The sequence below is a fragment of the Muntiacus reevesi genome, chromosome 1, assembly GCF_963930625.1.
Source record: "Muntiacus reevesi chromosome 1, mMunRee1.1, whole genome shotgun sequence".
Classification (NCBI taxonomy): domain Eukaryota; kingdom Metazoa; phylum Chordata; class Mammalia; order Artiodactyla; family Cervidae; genus Muntiacus; species Muntiacus reevesi.
In genome coordinates this window covers 55,009,350-55,031,870 of record NC_089249.1, presented here as the reverse complement: position 1 = coordinate 55,031,870, position 22,521 = coordinate 55,009,350, and the positions used below count along the sequence as shown (strand labels likewise).

General features: G+C 41.7%; 1 protein-coding gene across 3 annotated transcripts in view; it reads right to left on the bottom strand.

Annotated features, from left to right (window-relative positions):
• The window catches only part of TNRC6B (trinucleotide repeat containing adaptor 6B), a 239,505-nt gene that overhangs the window by 166,265 nt on the left and 50,719 nt on the right, over positions 1 to 22,521 (bottom strand). For all 3 annotated transcript variants that reach the window (XM_065944358.1, XM_065944391.1, XM_065944366.1), the window contains exon 2: positions 5,569 to 5,642. The gene's annotated coding sequence lies outside the window, so the exon portion shown is untranslated. The remainder of the gene's footprint in view (positions 1 to 5,568; positions 5,643 to 22,521) is intronic.

Below are 22,521 nucleotides of genomic sequence, written 5' to 3'. Positions count from 1 at the left end.
AGATTTCTTTCCTCTTTTTATTTGACTTTTGGCAGAGGTTAAGAGTAAAAATCTTTAGCACTTCATACAGTACAAACACTGACCTGTTGGAAAAGTGGCCCACCTAAGAAAATAGGGTACCAGTTGTTATGCTGTAGCAGGGCATCTAGTCTAACTATCAGGCTAGGCTATTGCAAGTGGCTGGGTTTCTTAGGTTTATAATTTATGCTCAATATTTATGGTATTTTATAACTGAAATTCAGGTATGCTCTAATGGTTGATCCTACCTTTCTATTTTAAGAAAATCTGCTTAATAAACTAAATTTCAGTTTATTTATTTTTATATGATAACAGGCCTATAGGGAAAGACAATAAAAAGTAGCAAGTTTTCTTCTAAGAATAAAATGAGTCAAATAAAAGCATATTAAAATTTTATGAATTAAAAATGGACCCAAAAGAAACTACTAAAAGTTTATACAACCTTCAAATTAATTCATTAAATATGTAATTATTAAGGAATAGGAACCACAAAGAAAGCTAAATGCTGGAGAACTGATGCTTTTAAACTATGCTATTGGAGAAGACTCTTGACAGTCCCTTGGACTGCCGGAAATCAAACCAGTCAATTCTAAAGGAAATCAACCCTGAATATTCACTGGAAAGGACTGATGCTGAAGCTGAAGCTCCAATACTTTGGCTACCTGATGCAAAGAACTGACTTACTGAAAAAGACCCTGATGCTTGGAAAGACTGAAGGCAGGAGGAGAAGGGGACAAGAGGATGAGATGGTTGGATGGCATCACCAGCTCGATGGACATGAGTTTGAGCAAGTCTGGGACTTGGTGATGGACAGGGAAGCCTGGCATGCTGCAGTCCATGGTGTTTGCAAAGCTTTGGACATGACTGAGTGACTGAATTGAAGTACTCAAACAGACACAAATCTCGATTATAACACAGGTATGAATATTTTTTTCAAATTCTTCAAAGGGCTCAAAGCTACAAAATATGAAAGCTAAAATGATGCTTGATAGGGTACCTTTTTGGCATCAGAGAAATCTTTACAAATACAGCAGATAGGAGACATGCCAATCTGGTTCTGGCACAGGCTTCTCAATAACCATTCACAAGGTTTGAGACCAAAAGATATTTCTGAGAACCTGTTTCTTCACCTGGTGGGTGGGAAAGGATATCAAAACACCCACTGTGCTCATCTAATAAGGTCTGTTGGGAATCAGTGTGTATATACATATATAACGTAAAATGTGAAATTGGTACAGTGGAAGTCCCTTGACCACCCCCACCCCATTCACTCACTCCACATGAACCAACACTGTCCATTCCCTCTGTAAAACACACAGAAAGTTAATCCAGGCTTTCTCTAGGTGGTTTTGTAACTCACAACTATTTGTGACAGTTGTGCCAAAGCAGAATTACTCTTTCTATGAAGACTAAATTGACAGCCCTGGAAAAACTCGATAACATAACTAGAAAGATGTGGTATATAAACTGCTTCACAAATGTCTTTTAAGTTCCCACTCTACTTTACTGGAACAGAGATTGTATTTCATAGATGATACATTACAGCCACAGCAGACCAGGAAAGGCATCCCCATTATCTCTGTGCCATTTCCATTTGAACGAGCTTCCCTCTCCGGAGGTTTCATGCTTGGCTCCTCTCCATCCACATACTCCACTCCAGTGGAGGGACAGGATCTTATATGAATGGAGAGATCAGAAGGAGCTATGTGAGCTCGGCCCTCCTATCTCTTCCCTTTTGAAGCCGCCTGTCCCTCAGGAGCACACACCGTGCTCCGCTCTCAGACCCATCAGTACAGGTCCCTCACGGCTACCTGTGACAGGTAAGACTGTTGAATTCTGAGCTTTACTGTTAAGACTCTGTTTCCTCCCGTAGATGTAAGCTGCATTCTCCAATACAGCTGTTTTTTAAAAAACTATTTATTTATGGCTGTGCGGGGTCTTCACTGCTGCGTGGGCTTTCTCTAGTTGTAGAGAGTGGTGGCAACTCTAATTGCGGTGCAAAGGCTTCTCATCGCAGTGGCTTCTTTTGCTGCAAAACACAGGCTCTAGGGCACTCGGGCTTCAGTATTTGGGGCCTGTGGGCTCAGCGGTTGTGATTCTCAGGCTTAGTTGCTCTGCAGCACATGGCATCTTGCCGGACCAGGGACTGATTCAGTGTCCTTTGCATTAAAAGGCAGATTCTTAACCACTGGACCACCAGGGAAGCACTCCAACAAAGCTTTATTAGTGTAAAGATGATCTTCTGGTCTCCCAAATCCCCTCTTCTTTTATTTCTCAATTGGTAGAGAACTCAGTCAAGAGAAAAAATACTACTTATTAGGTCTCTCAGAGACTTAAATCTGGGGCATAAGACTAGTGTCTTGATTAACAGACATGCAAAATTTGGGGCAAAAGATATATGTCAAACTTCTGAGGCTTCTGTTGAGGCCAGGACTTTGGGCCTTGGTTCTTTTGTGAGGCGGCAAAGTGCTCTGACCTTATGTTTACATTAGGCCACATGAGTTTTTACAGTTATATACTAGCTTTTTAACTATTGAGGCCAAATTTGAAGTTTATAAAGCATAGGCCACCCTGCATTTTGACCTGAGTGCAACTCTGTCTTCAGGTGTGTGGCTGTTTCTAGAAAGACAAGGTTGCAGGCACTGGGCACAGAAGACTGAGCCAAGGCTTGGGGGCTTTGCTGGCCTCACTGAAGCAACAAGCCACAGTTGGCAGCGGCAGTGATGGTAGAGTGCTAAAAGCTCCCCTAATGTCAGCTGTGCAAGTGGCCCCAGCATACAACGGCCACTCTGGCCTAGCAAGCAAATGCCAGCTGTGCTGGCCTCAGCAAAGGCAAGAGGGCATTAGCAGGCTTGGGTGGCTCCAGAGTAGAGAAGGGTGCTGCCTGACCTTGAATTATGCAGGCACAGCTTTTCCTAAGCAGACATAGCTAAGGCAATGATTAGGCTTTAGGGAAAAGAGACGTTCTTCCTGCAGGCCTTGTAGATATCTAGTGAGTGCAACAGTTATTTGCTGTGTATAAGCTACAAGGCAGCTGAATTTCAAACCGCACAAGCACTATCAAACCAGTAAAGTTCTATGTTTAAATTATTTTCGCTAAGTCTATATAGGCAATTCAAAGGGGGAAGGGAAATTGAGAGGTTTCTCACTAAACGTCAGTTGATGTCCTTTATTTAATTTGCCCTCATTTGCGGGGGGTTGATTTTTTACTATCTTTAATGTTTTTTAACGAATTTTTGAGAAAGCTTCGATGCCATTCTTATTTGAAGGGATGGCTCATACCTGTGCCTCAGGGTCTAAGTCAGTTTTCCTGCCCTTTTGATGAAAAGACAGGTGAATAAAGTAGGTGACTGATAGTTTTTACCTGGTGCATTTCGGGCCTCAGAAGATGTTAGTGAGCAAACGTGAGGAATGTCCTGCAGGCTCTGTGCTGGGTCTTCTCTAAAAGTTGACCAACATGTTAATATTTCAAAGCCCTCCAAGATCCAGACCTCATCAGTCTCTCCAGCATCATCGGCCTAGCCACAGTGAACTACTTGTGCTCAGGGCTCAGTCGTGTCCGACTCTTTGCGACCCCATGGCTGTAGCCTACCAGACTCCTCTGTCCGTGGAATTTCGAAGGCAAGAATACTTGAGTGGGTTGCCATTTCCTTTTCCAACAGTGAACTACTTACAGCTTCCCAAATATGCCAGATTATTTCTGGTTTCCAGGCTTTTGTTCTATCATTCCCTCTGCCTTTCCCTTCCCTGGCTCCTCATTCAGGATTCAGCATTTATGAAGTAATTCCTGTCCCATCTCTAGGCAGAACTGATGACTCCTTTCCCAGTATCTGCAAGGGATCTTGTGAGAAACTTATTAGTGGATCTGTAACACTGCATTGGATTTATTTTCTTACATTGATGCCTCGCCTATTAGATTATCAATGCTTTGATACCAGACACTATTTTTCAATCTCTGCATTCCCAGATTACTTAAAACTGTGCACCTGGCATTTAATAAGTATCCAATAAATTCCATTGTAAGGATGGCTGAATTAACCAACTAAAGTCTTTTTTACTTAAATTGCAGTTCACCGGGTCCCAATCACATGCCAGATGGTGCTGAACTAGTACAGGAGAATGAGCTTTGGCTTTGAAGGAGCGGAACAATTATTCTTTGTCATTTCTTAGCTGTGTAATCTGGAGCAAGTTACTTAACATTATAATTTTCATTATTTTCATCTACAAAACTGCTCAGGAGGAGGTATTACTCCTGCAAGGTGTCCAGGAGCAGCAAACAGGCCCTACAAAAATAGTTCCTTCCCAAGAAGTCTCAGAGGGTTTACAGACCAGCAAAGGAGACAGAAAAAAAAAAAAATAGCTCTTAATATAACATAATGTTGTTTTATTGCTGTATCAACAACAGGTGCCCCTGGAACACAGATTAAAAAAGAAATTTTGCCAGAAGAGTCTGGGATGAGGGGACAAGAGGAAAGATATAAGCAGGAAAAGTAAATAGTGGCATTCTTTTCCGCTCTTCCAAAATCTAAGCAAAGAAAAAAGCACCCATCAAGGCATCAAGTTGTGAAAAATAACTTCACATCTGGGGAACAGAACACAGTCCGGTTTACAGATAGCAGTGCTCAGCCACTCAGTCGTGCCTGACTCTCTGTGGCTCCATGGGCTGTAGCATGCCAGGCTCCTCTGCCCATGGAATTTTCCAGGCAAGAATACTGGAGTGGGGTGCCATTCTCCTACGCCAGGGGATCTTCCCGGCCCAGGGATTGAACCCAGGCATCTATTGTGTCTCCTGCAGTGGCAGGTGGATTCTTTACCCTTATTGCCACCTGGGAAGCCCTTATAGATAGTGTACTGTAGTGTCAGTAGCTCTTCTTGTCCAACTATTTGCGACCCCATGGACTGCGCATGGAATTTTCCAGGCAAGAATACTGGAGTGCGTTGCCATTCCCTTCTCCAGGAGATCTTCCCAACCCAGGGTCAAACCTGTGTCTCTAACACTGGAGGCAGATTCTTTACCATCTGAGCCATAGAAGCCTCTGAACCAGAGAAGCCTCTTACAGATAAGGGTTTACTAAAAAAGAAGCCAGAAATGTTGTTTGGAATTAGGTCTTGGAGAGGTTTGTAGGATGACATCTGCAGTGACTGGGAGCCATAAGAGCTGTTTAGGCAAAGGGGCAATGTGAGCAAATCTATGGCTAGACGCTGAGTCAGGCAGCGTGCGGACTACACACTGGAGTGGGGAGGCACCGGAGGCAGAGGAGCTAGGACACGTGCATGTAACACTGTGAAACTGCTAAATCTAATAACAAGTCTAGTCCCATGAAAGGATGGGACACCAAATGTCAGTATCAAACTAAATACAGGTATTTTTAAAGGGACCTAGTGAAGTAGAAATGCAAAGGACCAGGGGTGATGGCCACTTTAAGTTCCCTTCTGTAACTCTGGAAAGAAGCATTAATATCCGAAAGTACTTTTCTTTTCTTTTTTTTAACGTGAAGATGCTCTCATTTCATTGCCTGTATCTGGTGGATATCCACTTTTAAAACTTACCTTTGACAGTATCCTGGGGCAACACAAGCCCGTGAGGATGAGTCTAGACTACATTCAGTGCAAAAACCAAAACCCTGAAAAGAGAAGAAAATCCCAATGAGCCTCATGCTCACAGCAAGACACCTTGGTGAGCAGCAGTCATGTATAAACCCGGGCTTCTCTGCCTACCAGCTACTGACTCTTAGGCCAGTGGCCTAACGGCTCAAGCCTCAGCTTCCTCATTCAACACCGGGAACAACAACAGTGTCTTCCTCATAGGGTTCTCTGAAAGTTTAGATGAAATACTTGTAAAACACTTTTAGCACAGGGCAGGGCACCAGCCACATGCTGGATAAAGGTGAGTGGATATTAAGAATGTGAACTAAATACTTTCTGGAAAAAAAAATTACAACTGATATCAAACCTTTATTATTTATTTAACCTTACCTGTTCTACCAGAAAATTATCAAACTGCTTTTTTTTTCTCCATTTGACATGAGGATGTCTCATCATCACTTTAGAATTAATGTATCCCAAACTGCACTCTTCATCTCCCACCCCCACCCTGTCCCACCCCAGACTCCATTCTCCAGTCTCCACTGTTTCAGTCAAGGGTGTCATCCTCCACCCAGGTGCTGGGGTCAGAACATCTGATTCATCCTGGATTTCTCACCCCACCCCAATCCTCTTACAGTCAGTCAGCAAACCCTATCATTCCTGCTTTCAAAATATGTATCTTGGATCTACCCATAATTCTTCATTTTCATTGCTATCATCATTTCCTACTTGTGGAGGCCTCTTAGATGGTTTTCTTGGGCCTACTCCTACTCCTTCCCGAGCCAGTTCTAATTAATTGCTGGAATGGCCTCTTCAGAATCAAAGCAAATGACAGCAAGCTGCTAATAAGTGCAGTGAAAATGTTATTAATGAAGGAATGTTTTCTCTCTTTATATATATGTGAAGTATATATATACATATATACACACACACATGAAATGACAGCCTTGTATTATTAGACATTTAAAGATCCCAGGCCAGTTCTTTCATTTTACAATGGCAGAAACAAATGCCAGAAGGATACTCTGCTCAATGTGGGGACAAATGCAGCAGAAATTTATCTGTGATTAGCATCAACACTGCTGTCAGAAAGCCCATCGCTGTTTGGAAGTTGGCCATCTAGTTTCACAATCAAGTTAACATTTCTGTCCAAGAAAGCACATTCCACTTCCCATGGCTACGGATTATAAATTACAGCTTCAGTCCTACCTTAGGTCACAGCATTTCAGGTGGTGTTCTACTCAATCTCAAAGGTATCTTACTGCCCTCTTATGTAACATCATCTCTACCTTAGCTTATTTTCAGTGCCTGAATAAATAAATCTCAGATGGAATGGTACTATGATGAGTATTTGTTGTTGCTGCTGCTGCTACTACTGCTAAGTCACTTCAGTCGTGTCCGACTCTGTGCAATCCCATAGAGGGCAGCCCACCAGGCTCCCCTGTCCCTGGGATTCTCTAAGCAAGAATACTGGAGTGGGTTGCCATTTCCTTCTCCAATGCATGAAAGTGAAAAGTGAAAATGAAGTCGCTCAGTCGTGTCTGACTCTTGCGACCTCATGGACTGTAGCCCACCAGGCTCCTCTGTCCATGGGATTTCCCAGGGAAGGATACTGGAATGGGTTGCCATTTCCTCCTCTAGAGGATCTTCCTAACCCAGGGATCGAACCTGTATCTCCTGCATTGCAACAGATTCCTCATCTCTAAGCCACCTGGGAAGTCCTATGAGTATCAGTAACATTTTAATTATCAGCTTTACCCTCCTATTATACACACTGTTATCCCAACAATCTTCCTTTCTAAAAAGTCAATTTGACCTTTGGGTACATCACTGGCAAAACCTAGTCAGTAACTACCCATTATCGTTAGGGTAAAATTCAAAATCCCTCCAGTCCTGTCATCACTTCATATCCTGGTCACATGGTTGGCACAGGGCTGCCCTGCTCATGATAACGTGCACTTCTGTCTCTGGGAGCCCGTTGCCTCATTCCCTTCTACTCCTCTTTTAAGATCTGCCTCAGGGTTAGCTCCTCATACTTTTCTGTACCCTTCTTGGATGAAGTGTTCCTCCTCTGAGAAATACCATATAATATTGGTAATATCCATGGATCTCTTTTCTTCATGCAACAGAACTCCTTAACAAGGACTACCTACGTCTTACATTACCTTTGAACTTGGTATCAGATGGAGCTCAATAAACACAGACTGAACTGAATGTTGATGTGATCCCAATTAACTCAGTACCGCAGTGTGGACGCATCCCCATTAAATAGCACCGGGGAAGGCTGAAGAAGCCAACCACAGCTTCCAAGATGAGCCTGGCCCTCACAGAGGATGTAAACTCTGTGGTTATGTGTGACGCTCGGCACCTCAGAGAAAGATGGGATTCTTGAACTTTTTCTCAACCACAGACTAGCAAGATAAAAGACTTAATTTTCAGTTCTCTATTGTGATTAGTGCCCAGGCTTAAACATCCTTCTCAGGGTAAACACTAAATTCTGTACCAACATCATATAGGAGCCCATTATTACATATCTTGCTAACAGACAAGCTCAAGACACAGTGGCCAGATCAGTCCTTTGCTTGTTTGGCAGTTGGTCCCAGACACTTGCTGGCGGTCAGTGACGGAAAAGGAGTTAAAGCAGAGGAGTCGCCAGCGGGGGAAACTGGGCAGTTTTCCAAGTACTCTGGAAACGAATTTTTACAGAACAGCTTCATTACTTTCTCTGCAGGGCCGTGAACCTCTGTATCAGATGCATTCCTATTCAAGGTAAACAGAAAATTTAACTCTAAAATCAACACTGAAAATTATCTAACTGAAGTTATCTACAGCACTGTTTTCCTTCTAAGGTATGAGTAATGGCAAATTCCTCCCAAACACCATCTGAAATGTTCAGAACCACCCTATAATCCTTCTGTCTGATCACATGTAGCCACGGCAGGAAACTACCTGAACTGCTCTAGTTTTCTCTATTCTCTCGCAGAGTCACCAAATTGGTCTTGAAATTCACACAGTGGGGTGGGAAGGTTCAGTGGATCTTGGACTACATCAATTTCCAGGCCCTGCAAAACTTCAAGTAGGCTTAAAGAGTTTCTCCACAGCCAAGTACAGAACTAAACGCACCAGATGGAATTAGAACTGAATCCTTTACAAGGAATATGAAAAGCAGTACATATCCAATAAACTATATTTACTAATAATGCCTCTGATATGATGGAGTTTTAATTTTCAAACTTGATTGTTCAGCATGATTCTTCTAAATATAATTTAAATTCTCATTTCAAAAACTTTAAGCAATATACGTAAAGTCCTTGACCACTGCCCTCTCTCCCTGCCCTGGTCCTCCCAGGACTCACCACTACTGTTATGTTTGATAATCAGCGTACTTCTCAAGATTGCAGATTATTAAGAATACACTGTAAACTTTTGAGTCACAAATAACACTGAAAACCTGGACTGTCTACATTGTTGGCGGCTGGCCTAATTTCAAACAAGATGTCTGGAAGAGCAGCAGATGTGGGGGTGGAGCAAAACACCAGCAAGGAGGCCAGGGAGGTTTTCCTGGGAGGCGAGCACAGACCAGGAGACTAAGGGCAGACAGGAGGGTACTACGAATCCAGCTCTATATGCGGGGCACACAGCCCAAGAGGGCAAAAAGAAACCTACTGAATTAAGTAACACCAATAATAAAGTCAGAGCCTAAGGGGCGCAGATACAGGTAGTACTACCACAGGAAGACGGGTTTATTTCGCTACCAACACCCAGATCTAGACGTGCTACTTGCAGTTTTAGGTCACTTCTATTTCAGTTCAACACTGTGGAAATTCTGTAAAAATGTTCAAGTCTGCCCATTCCTAAAATTACCCCCCTTTAACCCTAAAATCTCCTCCAGACTGTGTGCCCTTCCTCTCCTCTAGTCAAGCTCCATTTCCAGGGCATCTTCCCCACCGAGGGATCAAACCTGGGTCTCCTGCATTGCAGGCGGATTATGTCCTGTCTGAGCCATTAGGGAATATTCCTTAAAATATATATATTTGGCTGCACCAGGTCTTAGTTGTGGCATGTAAGATCTTTAGTCATGACATGTAAGATCTTTAGTCATGACATGTGGGATCTAGTTTTCTGACCAGGGACCAAACCCAGGACCCCTGCTTTGGGAGCCCAGAGTCTTAGCCACTGGACCACCAGGGAAGTGCCAAGCTCTTTAAAAAGTTTTATTTGTGGTCTCAGTGTCCTAATCTCTCATGGACTTAATCATCAACATTTGGTTTCTTTCCCTATCACTCCCTGTTGTCAAATACAATGGCTATCATTGAATCACTTGCTGTAACCTTTCTCTGGCTTCTAAAAATTAGAAGGATCTGAAACACCTGTCATTTGGAAGCCCCTTTTCCATCTAGATGTTAAGGACATGAGATCCCATCACTAGGCCAGGGGCACTTTGCTTTAGTTCCTGGTCCTTGGCTGCGTCTGGGTCTCCCTGTCTCCCTAGGCTTGCAGCTAGTCCAAGGCCCTTGTCAATATTGTTGATTTTCAGATTCCCATCATGGGCAGGGGGTTGCTGGGTGAGGAGCAGTGCTTGTGCATGGAGGATTGGGGAACAAAGGTCATGGTGAAGAAATTCAACTCAACTGCTTGCTTTAAGGATTTGAGCATCGTTCTGATGCTCAAACTGACGTGGAACATATTTAGTCCCTTTATCCCACAGAAGGGGTTTCCCTGGTGGCTCAGACAGTAAAGAATCTGCCTGCAATGCAGCAGACCCAGGTTCAATCCCTGGGTCGGGAAGATCCCCTGGTGAAGGGCATGGCAACCCACTCCAGTATTCTTGCTTGGAGAATCCCATGGACAAAGGAGTCTGGCAGGTTACAGTCCATGGGATGGCAAAGAGTCGGACACAACTGAGCGACTGAACAACAACATATCTCAGTGACTCCCAAATCTCTCTCTAGGGCTGACCTTTCTTACAACCTTCAAAGCCATCTATATAACTTCCTAATGTCAATAGACTTCTCTACCTCATGTTCCACAGGTCCCTAAAACACAATAAAATGAAACAAAATAATCCTCCCCTTAAAATAATCTGCCTCTCTTGGGAATACTAGCATTCCACTCAAAAATCTGGAACCATGACCTCCATCTTCCTCTCACCAAACTCTGTCAGCTCTGCTGCTGCTGCTAAGTCACCTCAGTCATGTCTGACTCTGTGCGACCCCATAGACAGCAGCCCACCAGGCTCCCCGTCCCTGGGAATCTCCAGGCAAGAATACTGGAGTGGATCGCCATTTCCTTCTCCAATGCATGAAAGTGAAAAGTGAAAGTGAAGTGACTCAGTCCAACTCTTAGCAACCCCATGGACCGCAGCCCACCAGGCTCCTCCGTCCATGGGATTTTCCAGGCAAGAGTACTGGAGTGGGGTACCACTGCCTTCTCCTCTGTCAGCTCTAATCCTCCAATATTTCAACAGGTACTTTCTTCCCTATTCCTGTCATCTCTGCCTTAGTTCTGGCATAGTTTCCACTGAATTATTCCACTTGTTTTTAAAACTGGTTTTCTCATCCTTAAGACCCACCCCACCTCCACTGCCATTAGAATTACCGTTATAAAGGGTAAAACCACAGGGCCTTTGCAATGCCTCTCATCCATCTTCAAGATGAAATCCAATTCCACTGCATGGTATACAAGGCCTGGGATCCATTCAGCTCTCAGCTTCATCTCACAAAACCACTCTGCTTTCAGTTTCTCTTAAGCACCACAGGGTTTCACGTGTCTGTGACTTTGCACATGTGTCAACTGGACTCCCTTTCTCACAGGGCAAATTTCAATTTTGATGATGCAAGAAAAGGGAAACCTTTCCTATGAAGTTTGTCTTGATTCTTCTCTTTTGCTACAGGCACTCTGGATGGGTCCTTCCTCTGGGTTAGCAACTATACTCGGTATATATTTCCACTAGGCTTGTTTATGTTGTATAGACTACAAGGTTGTAAGTTTTCTGAAGACAGGAAGGGCTAAGTCATTTTATAACTGTATCACCATCATGTAAAACAGTGCCAGTGCAAAGGATATTCCAATAAACTCTCCTGAAACAAAAACATGCATTTGGAGGAAGAAGATATAAAATCAACTCAGTATAATATTCTTTGTTTAATCAAATAAGGATGCTATTCATCGCTTATAACAGTACATCCAGGGCCACAGTACTGATTCCAATCATTCACTCAGTGAATGAGCCACCTGCCAGGTTTCATGTCTGTTCTAGAAATAACCATGTTGAAGTCATGCTAGACTCTCAGGGCACTGTGCTACCCACAGGAACCCACAGATTTCCACGGAGAAGCTGTGAAGAAACTCTGGGACTGAGAACAGGACCCTGGCATAAAGATGTTAAATTTATTCTTGTAACTTTTAAGTCAGGGAAGAGTTGCCTAATAAATAAACTGAAGCAGAGATGAAGAAAAAGGCACGTGCCTCACCTTCAACTACTAATCCAGTTCGGTCAAATGGAACTAATGCCCTCTGGCTTAGTCCAGGACGACTTGTCAATTCTTTAACACAAAGGGCTTCAGAAAGCAAAGCTACCCTCTAAGACCTACACAAACTGCTAGTCCCATGAAGGTGGGGGCGGGATGGTGGGGAATAATGACCGCCAACTGTAAGAACAGCAGAGGTAGCTACTGAACAGCAGATTCAACTCAACCAGCTTTCCTGAGGCTTACGAAATGCCCAGCACCATGCTCGCTGGTTTCAGAACAAGGGCCTCTGACTAGGTTTTATTGCAATCATTGGGCACAAAGAATTAAAGAGATTAGGGGGCTTCCCTGGCGGTCCAGTGGCTAAGACTCCGTGCTCCCAACACAGGGGACCAGGGTTCAATCCCTGATCAGGGAACTAGATCCCACATGCCATAAATAAGAGCTCACCTGCCACAAATAAAGAGCCCACATGTCACAACAAAGATGGAAGATTTGTCATGTTTCAAATAAGACTCATGCAGCCAAATAAATATTTAAGAAAAGGGAAATAATTAAACAGGCTAAGATGCTCAGCTTTTGCACCCAATATATTGATGATCTGTGATCAAAAAGTCTTTATTCTTTTTCCATGTTGTATATTAAATTTATGTAGTTTTAAAAAAAATCAAATAGTTAATTCTATGAAGATTGTCTACAAAATTTCAAATGCATATTGGTTCTTCACTAAAACAGTAAGGGAAAATTTAATATTGATAGTGAAGATAGTAATAATATGAAACTATTTATGTTGTGTTCAGCAATATACATCATGGACATCTCATTTAAGATATGATCCGTATCCTTAGACCTTCCCTGGTGGCTGAGATGGTAAAGAATCTGCCAGCAGTGCAGGAGACCCAGGTTCAATCTCTAGGCTGGGAAGATCCCCTGGAGAAGGGAATGGCAACCCATTCCAGTATTCTTGCCTGGAGAATCCCAAGGGCAGAGGAGCCTGGTGGGCTACAGTCCACGGGGTTGCAAAGAGTCAGACATGACTAAGCGACAAACACTTTCCCTATCCTTAGAGGTCTTACATTACTGGAAGGAGAAGAAAATCAGCACACCAAGCAGTTCACAAAACCTAAGCACTAAGCTGTGCGGCACAGAAGTTTTGAGGATGCAGAGAAAATGGTGGGCTGGACAACCTGTGTAGCCTGCAGAGAGAAACTAAGATCCCAGATGGAAATGATGGGATCTAAAGCAGTGATTCTCAAACTTTTTCATCTCAGGGTCTCTTTACATTCCTAAAAATTATTAAGGATCCCCAAAAGCTTTTGTTTATGTGGCTTGTAGTTAACAATATTTAAAGGTGGCTCAGAGGTAAAGAATCCGCCTGCCAATGCAGGAGACATGGGTTCAATCCCTGAGTCAGGAAGGATCCCCTAGAGAAGGATATGGCAACTCACTCCAGTATTCTTCTCTGGGAAATTCCATGAAGAGAGGAGCCTGGCAGGCCATGATCCATGGGGTCACAAAAGAGTTGGATACGACTTAACAATTGAACAACAACAAACACATTAAAAATGAGAACTATGAAAAATTTAAAATATTCATTCATAAATATTTAAATTAAAAATATGTTAAAGGCTAAAAATTTAGAGAACAGTGCCACATTTTTACACTTTCATTACCTTTGATATTGTGCAAGTATCAGACAAAAGCTATATCCTAACATCTGCTTTTGCATTCAATCTTTTGCAGTATTGCATGCCATGTAGCCTCTGGAAAACTCCACTGTACAGTCAGGAATGAGTTTAAAAGGCATATAACATCTTAACATTATTAAAGAGTTGTGATTTCATGGACCCCCTGGAAGGATCTAGACCTGGGGGAGTGCGAGGGATCCGTGGACCACACTTCGGGGGATCGTTAATTTTAAAAGAGAAAGAAAATGCTATATGCAAGGGCTGGGCAGGAGAGAAATATGTGGCTGGAGAGCCATAATTTCTAACTACGCAATGCTTCCCTGTAAACTCTTGGCTACAACCAGGCTCACCTTCATCGTGAGCCTCAGAGATAGAAATGGCCGGGCAAGGTGGGTACCAGAAGCCTCCTCTATCCCCATGGTGGTCTGTGCCCACATAGGAGTCTCTGAAGCCCCTGTAACATTCCCTGGAGGCCACGTCAGCCCTTGCTTGCTGGCATCTCCACTGCGCTCTCCTCCCAGAAGCTGTAAATGGCTCACAAGAAACTGCCTTGCCGGGGCTTCCCAAGGCTGTGTTTACTAACTGCAAAATCATCTCTTTGCTACAGTCTCAGATTCTTCAGACATTTCTTGATCTGGCTGTCTTAAAAAACACATTTAACATCAGCCACGTAGCCAGTTTTTCCTTGCCAATAATCATGGGAGTTTGCTATTCCGTTCTCGTGCATCTTGCGACTGTAAAAACAGTTCCCGGAGCATCATATGTCATGGATCTAGTTGCCACAAACTGAAAACATTTTCTTCATATTTTGTGGCACAAACTAAAAGCATACTGGATGTGGTTTGCATACAGTCCATCTCTGGCCAAAAAAGAGGCTTAAATATATGGATAGATGGAGAAAGGGGGTGGCCATCACCATCATTAAGCTGCTTGATCAATCAACGTTCGATAGTGTATAACTATGACAAAGTCCTAAATGAAAATGAAACATTCTAAAATTATTCTGCAATAAGTACAGCTGTTCTCTTCATGCAGCAAGCTTTAAGTAACAGTTATTTTATAGCTGAGAGAAGCACAGATGAAACAGAAACTTCTTTTTAGTCTTTTAAATAAAAAACTATACAATAAAAGCAATCATGAGTCTATATAGTTTTTCAGTCTTTTTTATGCCATTTTTTAGTAAACATATTTATTAAGGTCCCTTTACAGAAAAGGATAGGCCATTTTGAAGCCAAAGTGAAACTGAAACTTTAAAAGAGACTTCCACTTCTGGGAATGCTAAACTAGGTAATTCCAACCAACAAGCCTATCCTGCTAAGAACAGCCTAGAAAATCTGGAAAAAATATTAAAAATAATCTTCAAGGCAGAGGAGCACTAATAAGTTAATTAAGAATTGCCATGCATAAAAATCAATTTCAGGTGAACTATGTATCCAAATGTGAAAGATAAGTAGTAAAGCTTTTGGAAAACAATGTGGGATGTTACCATCACCGAGGCACTGGGAAGGAGCTCTTTTTAAACAGGAAACAAGAGTACCCATGGTCAAAAAACAGATAAAATATAATCATATCAAAATTCAATTTTTGTTCACCATAAGACATCCTCAGGAAAAGAAAAAAGTGGGTCGCATAAAACCAATAAAGGACTCATATTCAAAATAAAAAGGAGTTCTGACAAGGAAGTGAAAGATAACAATAGGAAAATGGGCAAGAGGCTAGGTAAGGCACATCACCAAATAAACAAACAAACAAAAAAATAAACTAAAAAATTATCAACCTCAATAATAAATAAGAAAAATACAAAAGAAAACCATAATGGAAAAAAAAAGAAAATCACAGCGATATAACATAGTATACCAGAACAATTAAAAATTCTAAAGTCTGATAATAACAAGTGTGACCAAGGGTATGGAACAATGGGAAAAACCATGTACTACTTGTATGAATGTATTAATAAACAGCTATATCCACTTTATCAAAATTCTCCAAGCCAAGCTTTAGCAATACATGAACCAAGAACTTCCAGATGTTCAAGATGGTTTAGAAAAGGCAGAGGAACCAAAGATCAAATTGCCAACGTCTGCTGGATCATCGAAAAAGCAAGAGAGTTTCAGAAAAACATCTATTTCTGCTTTACTGACTATGCCAAAGCCTTTGACTGTGTGGACAATAAACTGTGGAAAATTCTGAAAGAGATGGGAATACCAGATCATCTGACCTGTCTCTTGAGAAACCTGTATGCAGGTCAGGAAGCAACAGTTAGAACTGGATTTGGAACAACAGACTGGTTCCAAATAGGAAAAGGAGTACTCAAGGCTGTATATTGTCACCCTGCTTATTTAACTTCTATGCAGAGTATATCATGAGAAACGCTGGGCTGGAAGAAGCACAAGCTGGAATCAAGATTGCCGGGAAAAATATCAATAACCTCAGATATGCAGATGACACCACCCTAATGGCAGAAAGTGAAGAGGAACTAAAAAGCCTTTTGATGAAAGTGAAGGAGGCATTTGGTGATCTAAGATCACGGCATCTGGTCCCATCACTTCACGGGAAATAGATGGGGAAACAGTGGAAACAGTCAGACTTTATTTTTTTGGGCTCCAAAATCACTGCAGATGGTGATTGCAGCCATGAAATTAAAAGACACTTACTCCTTGGAAGGAAAGTTATGACCAACCTAGATAGCATAATTAAAAGCAGAGACATTACTTTGCCTACAAAGGTCCGTCTAGTCAAAGCTATGGTTTTTCCAGTGGTCATGTATGGATGTGAGAGTTGGACGGTGAAGAAAGCAGAGAGCCAAAGAATCGATGCTTCTGAACTGTGGTGTTGGAGAAGACTCTTGAGAGTCCCTTGGACTGCAAGAAGATCCAACCAGTCCATCCTAAAGGAGACCAGTCCTGGGTGTTCACTGGAAGGACTGATGTTGAAGCTGAAACTCCAATACTTTGGCCACCTCATGCCAAGAGTTGACTCATTAGAAAAGACCCTAATGCTGGGAAGGATTGGGGGCAGGAGGAGAAGGGGACGACAGAGGATGAGATGGTTGGATGGCATCACCGACTCGATGTACACGAGTCTGGGTAGACTCTGAGAGTTGGTGATGAACAGGGAGGCCTGGCATGCTGTGATTCATGGGGTTGTAAAGAGTCGGATACGACTGAGTGACTGAACTGAACTGAACTGATATCTACTTTGGAATGTAGTCTGGCATTACTCTTCTAAAGTTGAAAACAGACATACTTCATGGTTCAGCAACTCCACTCCCAGGTATATACCCCAAAGAACTCATGCACAGGGAACCAAAGATACACAAAAGTTTTCAAAGCAGCACCACTGTATGCGCCCCCAGCTGGGGACAACGCAGATATTCCCAACAGCAGAACAGCATATTCATAAAATGAAATACCACACAGCAATGAGAATCAAGAAATAACAGCCGCACAGAGCAAAATGGATGGATTTCAAAAACATAATGACCACATAATAAAAGAATATATAGTGTGTGACTCTGTTCAAAATCAGCCAAACTTATAATGTTTAGAGGTATGTAGGTGATAAAAGGAGAAAGGAAAGAAAAGAAATCAGAAGAGTGGTTACCTGCAGGTGGAAGTCGGGGTGTCACTAGAAAGCTCACTAAGGACTGCTGGTTCCTGTAATGTCCTATTCTTTGATCTCAGAACTGGTTATTTTAAAAAAAAACTAAGTTTTACATTTGTATTTTACACACCTCTCTGGTTGTGTGATATATTTCACAATAAAAAAGAATGAAAGCAAAACAAAGATCAAATAAATACAAAGGAAAAAGTGCTATCTTTGCTATAACTTTAAAAATTAGATGACAGAACCCAAATTCCTTAGCTGGCATCTGGCCGTTCATTATCCAGTCCTGCATTTCTAGTCTCATCTCTTGCCACCCACCTTCTTCACAAGTAGTGCAAGGAGTCTGCCACACTCGTACTCAACCCTGAGCTCTCTTTACCTTCACTCCTGATGTTCTTTGTCTAGAAAACCATGGAGACAAAACCCAGTCATGATTCTGTCAGACCAAGTACAAACATTCAGGACACAGCTTGGATGTCATCTCCAGTGAGAAAGCTTTTCCAGAGACACAGATTCTACGGCCACACTGACTGGTTCAAATTCCAGATTGGCCATTTACTGGGCAGTGTGACCTTGGTCAATTTATCAACCATAATCTTGCAGATTCTTCACCTATAAAAATACAACCTGCCTCACTAGGTTTTTGTAATGATTCGATGAGTAAATATATGCAAAGTGTCTGGAACATGCCTGGGAGAGAATAAACACCGGGTATTAGCTACTATTATTATCTAGCTACTATCAGTAGCTATTATTATCAAGTATTATTATTAAGTAGGTATTAGCAGGCTGAGTGCTGAAGAATTAATGTTTTTGAATTGTGGTACTGGAGAAGACTCTTGACAACAGACCCTTGGATTGCAAGGAGATCAAACCAGTCAATTCTAAAGGAAATCAACCCTGAATATTCATTAGAAGCTCTGATGCTGAAGCTGAAGTTCCAATATTTTGGCCACCTGATGAGTGAGTTGACTCACTGGAAAAGACCCTGATGCTGGGAAAGACTGAAGGCAAAAGGAGAAGGGGGTGGCAAAGGATCAGATGGTTAGATAGCAACACCAACTCGATGAACATGAATCTAAGCAAACTCCAGGAGATAGTGGAAGACAGGGGAGCCTGGCATGCTACAGTCCATGGGGTCACAAAATCAGACATGACTTGGCAACTGAACAAAAACAACAACAACAATTACTATTAAATCACTCTGATAATGCCCCATCCCCCAAAGTCCCTCCAGACTAACTACTCTTCCTCGGGGTCCCCATGGCTCAGTATTACAGCTTATTTCCCTTTATACAGCCCTTATGGTTAGCTACTTCCTTGAGAGCAGTAACCAAGTCTCTCATGCCTCAATCCCCAACATCTAGCACAGTGCTTAATATGTAGTAGATGTTCAATGTAGTATCTGTGAAATGAATAATCTACAAAGGCTCCAAACATGGATCTCTACAACATATAAGAGGTCCTTCAGTGCTGCTCTATTCTGTATTAACAATACAAACTGGAAGCACTGTCTTCATTTTATACCTAAAATGGGAGAATTTACAGTTATGTAAATTATGCCACAATAAAGATTAAAAAAAAAAAAAACACAAATATTTGACATTCTTTTACAGCTAGCTAGAATTCCAATCCTTATTCCAGAAGTCCTCAAACCAGTCAATCCTAAAGGAAATCAATCCTGAGTATTCACTGGAAGGACTGATGTGGAAGCTGAAGCTCCAGTACTTTGGCCACCTGATGCAAAGAGCCAACTCACTGGAAAAGAACCCGATGTTGGGAAAGACCGAAGGCAAAAGAAGGGGGTGGCAGAGAAGGAGATAGCTAGATAGCATCACCAACTCAATGGACATGAATGTGAACAAACTCCGGGGAGATAGTGGAGAACAGAGGAGCCTCGTGGGCTGCAGTCCATTGGCTCATAGAGAGTCAGATACGACACAGCAACTGAACGACAAACAACAGAATTCCCACATCTTTAAAATCTCACCCACACACGGGAGAAATAACATAGAAATAACAAGAAAAATCAGTTTTTAAAAATTAAAAAGCAAAAATATGTCATGTACTAAATCTCTTTAAAACCCAAAGCATCATCTCTATACTTATTTTCAAGTCCAGGATCAACAAAGAATGATCTTGACATACAGACCTTCACTGTCATTTATTTCATCCCACCTATTCACACAGACATATACTCTGGCCTCAATTGCATTTATAATTGCAAATATAAATATTTGGCATAATGCCTCCCCCTTTTTAATGGCCAAACAGCAAGCATAAGAAAAAGGTAAATATGGAAAGCACAGTATATAATGAGATAAAAATAATAATATACATACAATAAATAGGATTTCTAAATAGGGTATAAGCTAACTCTTAGAAATCGAGTCTTTACACAAGTGTACTTCAGACTGAATTCTAGAGCAAGTCCTAAAATATTATCCAAATTAGTTTGCTGAACTGGAATCATTAAATTGGATATTGCTTAAAGTAGGTCCCTTGCATGGGCATTAAAGCATTTGGTAATACAGAAATTTACTTGCAAAGTCACTCTTCATAAAGAGATCTGACGTAGACAGAACAGGAGAAATCACACTGGTTGGGTGTCAAGTGTAAGTTGTATTTTATTTAAATCTCATTTTAAATGTATTGCACTGCAGACTCGAGCAGGGAAACAAGGTGAAAGAAGGGTTTTTAAGACTAAACTGGTGGCAGTGTTTAGAAGATGTCTCTTGTGCTTCCTGCTACTTCGTCTCTCGTATCTATTCAGTCCCCAAAGGCCATTCATCTTTCTTCTGCAGTGTGGTTCAGGTTAATCCCTTTCTCTCCATGTCTATTCCCTCCACTACAATCCTAACTTGTATCAGGAGGTGTTAAAGGACAGGAAAACTGGGAAAAGAAGCCAAAACTAGAGGCCATTTAGAATAATCTAGATGGAAAGGAAGAGGACTCGGTCTTAAGCAGTGGTTCTCAAAGTAAAGTCCCTCAGTTCAGCAGCAGCAGCACCACCAGGGAATTGACAGAAATGTAATTTCTAAGGCTTTACTCAGACCTACTGACTCAGAAACTCTGTAGACAGGGCCAGCAATCTGTGCTTTTTAAAGAGCCCTCCATGTGATTCTGATGGAGGCTAAATTTTTGAGAATTAGTGGTTTGGAAAGAAGCAGAGAGGAAGGAATGGGCCAAGATGAGGAGAGTATTTGGGAACCTAATGAGAATTTCTATCACAAGGTCCCTCCAACTTCCAACCTAACCTATCCAAAAAGAAATGGTCTTCTCCAAACCTGCTCTTCAAGTGTCATTCCTTTGTGATGCTACAATCCGGTACATTGCTTATGTTCAATCTCCCTTCCCATTAATTCTCATCCAATATACTAATCTCCTTGACTCCACCGCCGAAGCCCTTGTCAATCAAGGAGAAAAGAATGTGCAATGAAAGGGAAATTTAGGCTCCCCTGGTAGCTCAGTGGTAAACAATCCGACTGCCAACGCAGGAGAAATAAGAGACGTGGGTTCGATCCCTGGGTGGGGAAGATCCCCTGGAGGGCATGGCAACCCACTCCAGTATTTCCACCTGGAGAATCCCATGGATAGAGGAGCCTGCTGGGCAACAGTCCATGGGGTCACAGCAGGTGATAGGGTCACAAATAGCTGGACACAACTAAAGTGACTTAGCACAACACATAGCACACGAAGGAAATTATGATTAAAAGGATTCCTCAAATCAGTGGAGAAAAGCTAAGCTATTCAATAAGTGATTTTCAAATAACCAGCTAGTCATTGCAGGAGTGGAGAGTGGAAAACTATATTCCTTTCACCAATTCTGAGGTGCATAATTTTTTCTTTACATGGTAACATCTTTGAAATCCAGACAGATTTTATAATTAATGAATGCCATCTTATATCTTATGATTAACTGAGAGCATTCTTCCTTCCTTAGTGGAGCATAAAATAATGGCATATCTTACAAGTGATGGTATCTAAAATTCAACATAGTACTATAACCTCTAACATTTACTGAATGCATATTATGGGCCAGTCATGTTCAATTCAGTTCAGTTCAGTTCAGTCGCTCAGTTGTGTCTGACTCTTTGCAACCCCATGGACTGTAGCACACCAGGCTTCCCTGTCCATCACCAACTCCCGGAGCTTTCTCAAACTCATGTCCATTGAGTCAGTGATACCATCCAACCATCTCATCCTCTGTCATCTCCTTCTCCTCCTGCCTTCTATTTTTCCAGCATCAAGGTCTTTTCCAGTGAGTCAGTTCTTCACATCAGGTGGTCAAAGTACTGGAGCTTCAGCTTCACCATCAGTTCTTCCAATTATATTTAGGACTGATTTCCTTTAGGATTGACTGGTTTGATCTCCCTGAAGTCCAAGGGTCTCAAGAGTCTTCTCCAACACTTCTCCAACACAACACTTTCAAGAGTCTTCTCCAACACAATGCTTCAGATTTAGTAACTCATTTACTTCTTTAAAACCCCCACATGAAGTGTATTACTGTCATTCCATTTCATAGAGAAGGAAATTGAAGCAGAGAGATTAAATAACATAGTCAAGGGCAACAGAACTCAAGCTTACTCCAGAGTATTAAACTCTTTCTTAATTACTGTGTTAAAGCTGAAAGCTCAAGACACTCTTCTATTTCCTCCATTCATAATAAAATGGCCTTTATTTCAAAATGTTTTCATTTCATCATCATTTTTGAAAATAATTATTTTTCTCTCGGCACTTTGACAACAGCATTCTGTCTTGTGGCTGCCACTCTGGCTAATGAGAACTCAGCTATCATTCTGAGAATAGTCTGCTTTCTCTCTCTGGCCACTATTAAGATCCTATATTTGCCAAAGAATTGAGGGGATATTTCTCTTTCTTTATTCTGTTTGAACTTACTAATTCAGAGGATTCAAGTATTTCATCAATTTTGGAAAATCTCAGTCATTATCTCTTCAAATAATGACTCTCTCTCAATTTTTCTATTATCTCCTTCCAGAATTCTGATTAGATGTTATGTTAAACCTCATTGTATCTTTCACATGCATTAATCTTTCTTTTACATTTTCTCTTTGTTTCTCTGGATTTCCTGTGGGCAATTTCTTTAGCTCTATCTTTTAGTTCATTAATTCTCTCTTCATGTGTCTGATCTG